The sequence below is a fragment of the Cibotium barometz genome, chromosome 33 (genome assembly GCF_041138505.1).
Source record: "Cibotium barometz isolate CiBa-2024 chromosome 33, ASM4113850v1, whole genome shotgun sequence".
In the NCBI taxonomy this organism is placed as follows: Eukaryota; Viridiplantae; Streptophyta; class Polypodiopsida; order Cyatheales; family Cibotiaceae; genus Cibotium; species Cibotium barometz.
In genome coordinates, this window is record NC_141078.1 from 44208788 (window position 1) to 44221348 (window position 12561).

A 12561-nucleotide genomic window follows, 5' to 3' on the forward strand; every position below is an offset into this window, starting at 1 on the left:
ACAGAGGATCTATGCACACAGATCTGTGTTCCACAATAACACACTGTGCCTCCCTGTGATCAGCCAAGACCACTAAGCAGGCCAGCCATGGGCATACATCTGGCATAACTCAAGTGCATGATGCATCATCTCAGCTCATACATACATATGCCGTCCAAACTCTGTCTCAACCCTTGTCAATCTGCCATACCCCTCCTCTCACAAGGGGCCAGATAACTCATATCTGCAACAGACATCAAGCAGTAGAAAGAGAGATAGATGAACAGAAACGGAGCTTACCAAATTCAGCTCGTGAAACAGCACTGGAGGAAGCAACGGTACCAATCTGTACTTGCAGGCACTTGTATCCACAACCCTGCTTCACATATGTGCATGTACTTGTCTGTACCCTCCTCCTGGTGTTCACTCCTATGCTGTCTTTGAAAGTACAGATCTGAAAAACAACACTGTACCCGTCTGTACCACCTCGGGATACGTGCCAAGAGTTGTACTTGCACAAGCAGCCTGCTGTCCTGATTCTGGTCGCCTGAATCTGTGTAACCAGGCCTGTCCAGCAACTGTCTGCACCGCCTGCAGCAACTGTACTTGCTGTACCTGGCTGTCCGTACACTATACGACAGCCGTACAGTACTGTACTTGCTGAAAACTTGTCTGCACAGCCTGTTCAGGACCTGTGCGCAGCCAGTCCAGCAGAGAAGAAGACCCACAGCCTGTACCAGAGAGAGAGAGAGAGAGAGAGAGTGTACTTGCACAGATCTGTACGGCTGATTTACACTCAGAAAAACAGCAGCAGCACTCCAAAATCTGCAGTCCACTTGCTCTTCCACTTCTCCACGCTTGTGTACATGCGCATGAAGGCTCCTCCACGACTCCTTTTCCAAAAGCTAGAGAGAGGGGGAGGAGAGAGAAGCACTACTCCAAAAGTGGAGTGGCCCTCCTCCCCAAAATAATCCCTAGGGCCCCAAACTTTAATAAGTCCCTAGGGCCACTAAGGCCTAGGGGCAAACTTTAATAAACATTAAAGTTTAATGTTTCTAGTTCCCCCCTTCACATCTAGGGATGTCCACACATCTTAAACTCTGTCCGGGCACCCCCCATGTGAATCATAAAATATTCTGACTCTGCAACCACCATGCCCACACTTGTACTGTTCCATTTTCACAGGGCCATGACATACCCCCCTCTTGAAAAATGGCAAGCGTCCTCGATTGCATTCTGGTGATGCATCAAAATATCCAAAGTGAAATATACAGTATGGCAAGATCAACGTCCCAATCTCTCTAAGCCATGTAACATCATTCACTGCAAACCAATGGCATAGTAATAGTCCAAGTTGTATACCACTATGAACCATACATATCCACAAAAATCTCATGTGACTAGTACACATATGTCATAGAAGTCCCATAAACAGATGTACTGTCAGCCTCAGTACCTTCGGGTGAGATAAAAACTGCACCAAGCGACCTCTAGATGTCATCTGAGCCTGTCTGTATCAAGGGAGTGGAGGTGCTACCCCCCGCTTGAGCATCAGGTAATGCTCCAGACCCATGCTCTGTTGAACCTGAATGAGCCACAATAAGAGTCGGCTCTAACTCAAAGGCAACGAGATAAAGCTGCAAAACGTGAGGTGAATCTGTTAAGTCACCTTCCTCCATCCACTTCACATCCATCGGTGAATAGTTCTTGAACTTCACAATATAGCGACGGGAAACTTTACCTCGTACCTTCCTTTCTTTATTTGCCAGTATCTGCTCTGGAATCAGAACCTCATCAAGTTCCTCAACTTCCGGCTGAGCCTCATCTGATACATCGTCAGGTACATCCCCACGGAAAGATCTAAGAAGACTCACGTGAAAAGCATTGTGAATTCTCCAGTGATCTGGTAACTTCAATCGATAGGTTACCTCACCAATCTTTTCCAAAACCTGAAAAGGCCCATAATATCGCATGCTCAACTTAAGGGAATAAGCGCTCTTTACCCTTCATCTTCTTGAGTCTAGCCTTTTCAAAGCGCAAAAGAACCCAATCACCCAATGCAAACTGTAAATCACGTCTGTGACGGTCTGCGGCTTTCTTTTGCTTCTGCTGAGTTTTCTGGAGGGCCAACTTAACTCTCCGATAAGCTTCATCCAAGCTCTCCACATACTGATCAGCCTCAAAGATCTTATCCTTTGTATGCAAAATGGGTGGAACCTTCTTCCCTCCTCCTACAATCTCAAAAGGCGCCTTGCCTGTCGAGCTATGTACAGTGTTATTATATGCAAACTCCACCAAAGGAAGATACTTTTCCCATTGTTGCTTGTGCTCTAACACATAACACTTGAGAAGATCTAACACTGTAGAGTTAGCCTCTTCTGACTGACCATCTGTCTGTGGATGAAATGACAATGAAAACTTGAGAGTTGTACCCATGTTGTCGAACAACCCTCTCCAAAACAAACTCGTCATCCGTGGATCACGGTCACTAATGATAGACGTAGGCAAGCCATGATACTTGAAGATGTTCGCCATGAACAACTTCACCATATGATCCACTTTAATTGTCTTCCGCACGGGAATGAAATGTGCCTGCTTACTGAACCTGCATATGATAGTCCAAATGCCATCATTTCCCGTTTGTGTCCGTGGAAGATCAAATACAAAATCCATGGCAATGCTCTCCCAAGGTCTATCCGGAATAGGTAAAGGCTGTAATAACCCTGGTGTCTTCTGATGGTCAAACTTTACCTTCTGACATACGATGCATTGCCTCACAAAGGCATCAGCATCTCTTCTCAAGGTTGGCCAATAAAAGAAAGTCTCCACTGCTTTGACCGTGGCGTCAATACCTCTATGACCTGCATACGGTGGAGCATGACTTTCAATCATAACCTTGAGTCGCAATGGCCTGGTAACACACAGTCTGCCATGCATCAATAAAAACCCATCTCTGAGAGTATAATGCTCATGCCGCTGACCCTCAGACATCTGATCATATAACCTTTCAAAGTCCTCATCATGGGCATACTGCTCTTTCATTTCATCAAGCTCATGATGATAAGCAAGTGAAACTGCAGAGACCTGTGGCTTGCGTGACAAAGCATCTACCACTACATTCTTTTTGCCTTCCACATGCACAATCTGAAAGTGAAACATTGACAAAAAGTTTGCCCAACGCATATGCTTCTCTGAAAGCTTAGTCTGCGTGAGGAAATAACGCAAGGTCTGATGATCTGTCTGTACAGTGAAATCAGCCCCAAGCAAGTAGTGTTTCCATGTAGAAAGAGCGTGAATTACAGCCAACATCTCTTTCTCATACACCTGTAAATGCTTCTCGGCATCTTGCAAAACTCTACTCTCATAGGCTATCACATGTCCCTCTTGCATGAGAACTGCACCAATGCTACTTCCACATGCATCACACTGGACAACAAAAGCCTTTCGGAGGTCCGGTAACACCAATACTGGGTCCGAAGTAAGCTTTTCTTTGAGCTTTTCGAATGCTGTAATTTCCCGATCAGCCCATCTAAACGGAGTTGCTTTCTTCGTCAAAGCATGAAGAGGCGAAGCAATTTCAGCAAAGTGCCCTATGTACCGCCTGTAATAGGAACACAATCCTAGAAAGCTGCGTACATCATGCACGGTCCTCAAAGCTGGCCAATTAAGTATTGCTTCCACCTTTGCGGGATCCATACGGACTCCATGACCAGACACAATATGCCCCAAGAAATGTATCTCCTGCAAAAAGAACTCACTCTTGTTGCCATTAACCACCAACCTATGGTTTCTGAGTTCTGCAAACACAATGGCCAAATGCCTTCTATGCTCTTCCTCAGTTTGTGAATGCACAATCATATCATCAAAGAATGTGCCCACAAACTCTCTATGAGGTCTGAAAATCTTGTCCATCATTCTGTTAAATGTGGCAGGCGCATTTGTCAAACCAAAGGGCATAACCAAGAACTCATACAATCCAAACGTGGTTCGGAATGCTGTCTTATGCACATCCTCGGGTCTAATGCGTATCTGATGATACCCGCTTTTCAAGTCAATACGACTAAAAACTGTGGAGCCCTGTACGCGGTCCAAGATGTCATCGATCCTCAGTATGGGGAATCGATTCTTGATGGTATTCTTGTTCAGCGCCCTGTAATCAATACACATGCGCCAAGAACGATCCTTCTTCTGCACCAAGAGCACAGGTGAGCAAAAGGGTGATGAGCTAGGCTGTATCAACCCTTTATTCAAAAGCTCCTACACCCGACTCATAATCTCTTCCTGTTGGGCTGCACTAACACGGTACGGCGGTCTATTCGGTTGAGTACTACCAGGAATCAGATCTATGGCATGATCTTCTGGCCTCTCAGGAGGTAATTCTCCTGGCACTGACTCGGAAAAACAGTCTTGAAACCCACATAAGAAATCAGTCCTGTCTTTATCTAACATTGACAAATTAGAGTTAGACTCATCATCCTGTGCATCCTTTACATAAATCAAGTACGCGGAAAGATGCTTTTTCATTACTGATGAAATCGCCGAAGCGGATACAATAGGGACAGATTCCCCTTTGAGTTTTACATCCAATACATGCTCTTTCTCTCTATGAGTCAGAGTAATTTTCCTATTGTAAGTATCCACCACCGCATGTACCCTGTGGCACCATGGCATCCCCAACAAAACATCACAGCCATCCAAAGGCATGATGAAGAACTCCTCGCTGTCCACATAACCGTGCAAATGAAGCCGAAGCTTCCCAATGATAGGAGTAACGGGTTCTGCATACCCTGGACAAGCCATATTTGCCTCATGTAACGGCTCCATCTCCTCTGCGCGAATCCCCAATCGGCCAGCCAAATCTGGTGAAATGAAGTTGGCTCTAGCACCTATGTCAAAGAAGATCAAAGCATTCTGATCTCTCACTTTGCCCCATGCCCTGCACAACTCTGTAGCTTCACCACCTAGCTGCTCCCCCACAAGATCAGGAACTAAGCCTGCAGAAGGCTTTGGTTTCTTTGGCTTGGGCTCTCCTTTATTGTCAGGATCCTTTTGGGACTTTCTTTTGGGACAATTGAATGACATATGCCCCTCTTCAGTACAGTAAAAACACTTTTGAGCATCTCTCAAAGCCTGTCTTTCCTTAGAAGTCCTCTTGGGCATTGGCAACTTCTTATAGTTTGTCTCTGAAGACCCTTTAGCATCACGAGAAGCATGCCCAAACTTTTCAGCTTTCTTGCTGCAAAAGAAGAGTAGACCACCACTGCAAAGCATTGCCCTTGAGAAAAGTGGCAGCTTTCCTCACCTTAGAGGACTCTGTGTAATTCCCACCAGAAAAAGAAGCATCAAACTGCTATAAAAAGGTAAGTGCTTTAAGTTTATCCTTGGCCCCACTGAAAGTGTCAAACTTCACTGCAGCTCCCCCTTCCTTGTAATCCTTCGCCTTTCCCATAGGCGTTAGATTGTCATATGGAAGTGGCTTCGCAAGATTGCTGCCCCCAACATTCATACCCATCATTGGGTCAACATTTCCCATTCCCATGCCAGGCATACCATACATTCTAGCCATGTTTCCATACATTCCATTATGCATACCTGGCTGCATGCCACCAAACATATTGCCTTGCATCCCAGGTTGCATGCCTCCAAACATATTTCCTTGCATACCGGACTGCATACCACCATACATATTCCCTTGCACGCCAGGCTGAAAATTGGCTCCAAAAGGCCCATACATACCCATGCCTCCCTGAGGGTAACCCCCAGTCATGGATTGGAACATCGAACCTCCACCAAAATAACCTGGATGCATATTCTGCTGAGGAATAGGTTGGCTGTCCATAGAAGAACTCTGAGAGTTTGCACCATAAGCATGCTGCATATTCGGAAACTGGCCAAAAGATGGTTCCTGTGGGATGGCACCACTATGACCCTGAGGAAGATTCTTCGAACGGACCTTCTTCTTCTTTTTCTGGGGCTCTGTGCGAGATCTCATAAATTCAGCAAATCTCTCGCTCTGTGTGAGCTGCATAAAAGTATCCATAACACTAGCCAAGCGATCTTTGAACCGAGCATCATCATCCTCTTTACCATGCACATCTTCTGGGTGTGTTACATCCTCATAAGGCTCAACATCTGCAGCCTCTTCTCCTGCAAAAATATCCTCAGATACATCTCTCTCAAGAGAAGTCTCTTGCTCTTCTTCTTCATGATAGAAGTACTCATCCTCTGTATCAGACATGTTTGCTGAATTTTCAGCGATGGCTTTCTTCAAAGCAACCACGAGCTCACCCCCTTCAGAAAGTTGATGATTGGTCCCGGCAATGGAACCTTGAAACCGGCCTCTGATAAAAACCAGAGTGCGGTAGATTAGCAATCACCCGTCCACTTGTAGTCTAGATGTGAAAACAAAGCAGATTGGAGCTAGAGTGCCCAAATCTGAAAACACAGCGACACCTGTTGGCCCCAAAGCTTGGCGCCCCTTGCGGTATTTCTTTATTCAATTAATATAATATGAATGGCCGAGTACAACAAAAATCAGCCAAGAGTTTACACCTGTATGTCCAATCTGACGGCCCACAATCCCTCATAGCACAGAGGATCTATGCACACAGATCTGTGTTCCACAATAACACACTGTGCCTCCCTGTGATCAGCCAAGACCACTAAGCAGGCCAGCCATGGGCATACATCTGGCATAACTCAAGTGCATGATACATCATCTCAGCTCATACATACATATGCCGTCCAAACTTTGTCTCAACCCTTGTCAATCTGCCATACCCCTCCTCTCACAAGGGGCCAGATAACTCATATCTGCAACAGACATCAAGCAGTAGAAAGAGAGATAGATGAACAGAAACGGAGCTTACCAAATTCAGCTCGTGAAACAGCACTGGAGGAAGCAACGGTACCAATCTGTACTTGCAGGCACTTGTATCCACAACCCTGCTTCACATATGTGCATGTACTTGTCTGTACCCTCCTCTTGGTGTTCACTCCTATGCTGTCTTTGAAAGTACAGATCTGAAAAACAACACTGTACCCGTCTGTACCACCTCGGGATACGTGCCAAGAGTTGTACTTGCACAAGCAGCCTGCTGTCCTGATTCTGGTCGCCTGAATCTGTGTAACCAGGCCTGTCCAGCAACTGTCTGCACCGCCTGCAGCAACTATACTTGCTGTACCTGGCTGTCCGTACACTATACGACAGCCGTACAGTACTGTACTTGCTGAAAACTTGTCTGCACAGCCTGTTCAGGACCTGTGCGCAGCCAGTCCAGCAGAGAAGAAGACCCACAGCCTGTACCAGAGAGAGAGAGAGAGAGAGAGAGTGTACTTGCACAGATCTGTACGGCTGATTTACACTCAGAAAAACAGCAGCAGCACTCCAAAATCTGCAGTCCACTTGCTCTTCCACTTCTCCACGCTTGTGTACATGCGCATGAAGGCTCCTCCACGACTCCTTTTCCAAAAGCTAGAGAGAGGGGGAGGAGAGAGAAGCACTACTCCAAAAGTGGAGTGGCCCTCCTCCCCAAAATAATCCCTAGGGCCCCAAACTTTAATAAGTCCCTAGGGCCACTAAGGCCTAGGGGCAAACTTTAATAAACATTAAAGTTTAATGTTTCTAGTTCCCCCCTTCACATCTAGGGATGTCCACACATCTTAAACTCTGTCCGGGCACCCCCCATGTGAATCATAAAATATTCTGACTCTGCAACCACCATGCCCACACTTGTATTGTTCCATTTTCACAGGGCCATGACAAAGACACTGAGAAACAAGAACGGGAGTACCCTCAATGGCCTCGGTGCATCTAGCCTTCTAGATATTCCAGGCTGAGATGCTAGCAATAATCTCCCAAGAATTGTCTAACCTCTGTGCCGGAGGAATAAAGTGTGTGAGTGGCAAATCCTAATGACAGCACTGCCGAGCAACTCCTTGCCTAACCATAATGGCCAAGCTCCTGTCAGTCCCCTCGAACCTCAGCTGAGGCCCAGATTGTGTCAACCAAATGATAGAACCAAAAGAAATGATCGCATCCCTCTTAATCCCACCAAAGAGGTGTGCAATCGTAGACCAACCCCTCTGTGCTTCTGTGCATTCCCATTAACAATGGTAAATTGACTCCGAAACTCTTGCACATCTAGGGCATGTTGGGCAAGCAACAGACCTCCACTGATTGGTGGCCAGACCACCATGAAGGGAAACCTAGATAAAGGAGGAAATATGTGGCTTCCTATAAGAATGCGACAATCTCCGCCAAAATACCCTCTGAATGTCAATCGAAATGCCATAAGACTCTCAATGGGGTCTAAGAGTAGGGACACTCTGAATGTGTCCCAAGATAAGATGTTTGACATTCCGCACTGTATAACTGAAAAAAGGCATGCTTTTCAAAGGGTTACAAGCATCCTTCCACTCCCACTCACGGGGGTCCCAATGTAAATGTCTGATAGGGCAGCCACCAAACAACCAAAGGCTAACACTCTCTGTGGTCATCCCTGGGAGGGGGGGGGGGGGTCAACAAAGACGTGCTTCCCTAACCTGCCAACAACTCTGATTGGACGAATCTGGGGGCCCTCAATAAGGTCTTGCACATAACATCTCTCTAGCTACCATCCATCCCGTACAGAAAAAAAGATCGGTACATCATTTCCAAAAAAGATCCAGTAATCCAATGGTTGGGAATGGCTGCATCAATCTGTGCAATCCTCCGGTTAGAGCCTTTCAAATGCCGCGTGAAATCCAATCTCTGCACCTTGGTAAGGCTTTGAAACCTCCTCCCGGCCAGCAGTGTGGGGCATAGGGTCTCCCTACCAACCTAGAGAATATGCAAAGTTGCCCCAAGAGGTCTACCACAACCATGGTTTGTAAATTGATTTTTGTGACTTCATGTAAGCTTGGTAATAAAGTATCTTGCTAACCTTGTTCATAGCTAAGTTAAATCAAGTATTTTGCTAACCTTGATCATAGCTAAGTTATAATGGTTTTCAAGTGGAGGATTGGTTTTTTTAAAAGCTTATTTTGACTTGTTCTTTTTGTCACCCAAGCCTATCTTCCCAAGTTCACATACTGGTTGATGAGAATAGTGCATGTGCCGAAACCCTACTTCACATACTGGTTGGTGATAATAGTACTTATCAAAAGAAGAAAATGTGTCTCCATTGGGAAGAGTAATTGTATCAACCAAACATAATAAAGGTACGTGTCTCAAGGTTAGAGTAACTGTATTAAGCAATTAAAAGGAGAGTACTTGTGTCCTAAGAGAAGGATACATATATTTGTTGCAAGAGGATAGTATGCATACCCGTCCATAGGAATACGTTTAGTGACTATCAAGGTAAGGTTACATGTTCCCTTACAAAGAGAGTAGTGTTTTTTATCCATGAAGAAATTACACATGATGACCTATCAAAGAAATAGGGGAGTATTCTATCTCAAAAACGGTACATCTATTGGAGATAAAGTACCTGAATCAATCCACTAAAAGAGTATGAATACCCATCTATCAAGGTATGGATACGTGTATCCTAAGGCACAAATACGTTGATAATTCGTGTGAAAAGTATGTGCGTTGGCCTAATAAATAAAGTGATCTTGCAAAAGAAGGGTCCATATGTCACATGAGAAGAGTGTGTGAACTAATGTATCAAAGAAAGAGTACACATGTTTTCATGAAAAGAGTATTCATATCAATCCATGAGAAGACTACACAACCACCTATCCAAGGAACAATGCTTCTTATGGGAAGAGTACATGTATGGACTTAGAAGCATATTCATACTACCCACTTAAAGGAATGGTACATTTGTTTGTTGACCACAAAGACATCTTCGGCTTGTTTACAAACCCCAAGTTGCGACAAAAGACATCATATGCATTCAACAAGCACATCGGGCTTAAGAATTGCCTCTAGTGGAGGGGTTTGTATAAATGCAAGTTTTAAAACCTTGTGAACAGTTGTAAGATATGTGCATCGACAATTATTACTCAAAGAACTTTTGAAAGTCTCCCTATGGATCGGAAACTTGTATCTACTCAGCACCTCAAAGGGAGTCTTAGATAAACCGATCAAATTGATGCATATAACTCATGAGTGGATTACTGGCACATTTCACAATCAACATCATCCGAGGTGGTTGGGAGTTTTCTCTAGGAGAGGAGTGCCGTTAACAAGTGTTAGCCTTACTAGATTTGGATGAGGAGGGAGATCGTGTTTTTTATTCTATCTAACCAAGATGTAGATTGTTGAAATGTGACATGCTAGAGATTATTCCTAGCGCTACACTTTATTGAGTGAGAGCAATTAGCCGCTCCCTTTGCCTGATATTGTGACTTGCGAATCTTGGTGCTGGTTGTATCATTCTATATGAGTGCCAAAGTCTCTTTTAAATCAAGGGCTGATGTTATAGCTTGCGGCATGGGAGTAGGAGCCCTTTGAATCTGCCCAAGTAAAAGGAGCCTAGCATTACAGATAGTGTAGTTGAAAAGAGGCTTACTCTTCATTGCATCAATCCACTTCCACTCACTAGGATCCCAATGAAGATATCTGATATGACACCCAGGTTTTGTTTTGCTTCTACTTTCAACCGTCGTGATTTGAAAGTTTTATTCATACTTAATAGAAGTCTCCTTCTTACCCAAAAAAAAAAAACTTGAGCTAAGGTTTAAACCTTATAACTTTATTAAAATTTCAAAACATCACAACAAAAAAAACATTGTAGATTCGTAAAAACGTTATCGCTTTTTCTTTGAAGCTCTTGAAAGCGTCAAGTCTTCTCATAAGCTTTAAGGTCTCAAAATAAAGCTAGGCTCAAGGCCTCTATGCTTTCCATGATCTGTTATTTAATTTATAAATTTTATTTATTTATTAAAATTAATAAAACATAGCAATATATATATATTTATGATAAATCAACAAATATAGCTAATTTTTTAAAAATCATATAGGTGAAATAATATATTTTTTTATTGATGTATATTTTTATTTTTAAAAAATAAATATCGTAAGAGTTTTACACACATATGCATGGATTATCTAAAAATTAAATATATATTATTTTACATGTATGTGAAACCATGAATAGATGCACCCATGCATGGGAGGTGATGATGAGGAGCCAAATCTCACTTCTTTTGTTATTCTTACATGGTGGCCTTCCCACTAATCAATAGAGGGCTATTTTTGGAGTAGACCTTGCTTGCCTTGAGATGCTAAGTAGTTTTTGAGAGAGTGTAACATTGTACTTGGGGGTATGGAGCTGCCCAGAGGATTTGGGGCTCTATAGTGCAGCTTATGTGGAGATTGAGAAGAGAGACCATTCATGTTACTTGGGGTTGTATTGCTTGGCTCACTCCGTCTGAATCACAAATATTTTTTGAGGGCTGGGATTAGGACATTGCCATAATGACATGCGAGGGTGGCCCAATGTTGCATGCTACAGATATTCCTCATATCCAATATAGACCTCCTGTGCAGAGGATTGATACTACTTGTTATGAGCTCATTGCTAGCATTACAATTGCAGATGTGGAGAGCCAAATGCACAGAGGCTATTGACAGCACTCATATATATGACACTCAGTGCATTTGTACTACTATATGGGGAGATATTATTCACTCGTATGGTCGCATGGGCTCAAATCCAAGGGCCTTCTTGATCTATGCATGCAATGTGCACTGTTTTCATGAGGGGTTGGGATCAAGGGATCTTTTTCGCAATGACCTCCACATGACTCTCTTGGCACCTTTGTCCCATATTGGTTGAGATCAACTTGCATTTTTAAGATGACATGGGAACTCAAATTGTTGATGATATGGCATGGTTGATTGCTAATGTGGCATACGCGTGTGATAAGTGGCAGCAACTCAAGATGAGGTGGCAGTTCTCTCTTCTTGATGATGTGTTAATCCATGTGACATGGCATTTGATGAGGTGGCATTTCATGTCATTAATAATGAGATAGTGAGGTGGCATGCCAAGTCATCAATGATGAGGTGGCACATTGAGGTGGCACGCTGCGATGGAATGAAGGCCATGTGTAGGTGACATGTTAGACATGTGGATACATGCATGGCCACCTTAGGGGTCTCCACCTAGGTTTGGTACATTACCCAACTTACTTTACAAAGCCCAGTTAGACTTGGGTATAGACTTGGAAAGGAAGAAAGTACTTGAGTAGAGCTATTTTCACATAAAATAGATAAAAAGATATTTTCTTACTCAAATTAAATCAAATTTTTTTCTATAGATTCACCTTGATTAGCACTACTTGCTCATATAAAATTATTGCATAATTACATAAAATGATTTTTTATAATTAATTTACTAATTATGTTTAGCTGCTTTAAGACTTTGATGTAAATTTCTATTGGAGATCTCAAAAAATCTGACCGTTAACAATGAAATTTGACCATATGGGCACATTGTCCTCATAATTGTCTATCCTTGGATCATTCAAGCAATTAAAAATACATAATATCCTTTTTGTATACTTTTAGAATATATAATGATTAATTTAAAACAGAAATTGCATGTAACAATTACTCAATAAATCAAGTTAAGATCTCCATTGCATGCC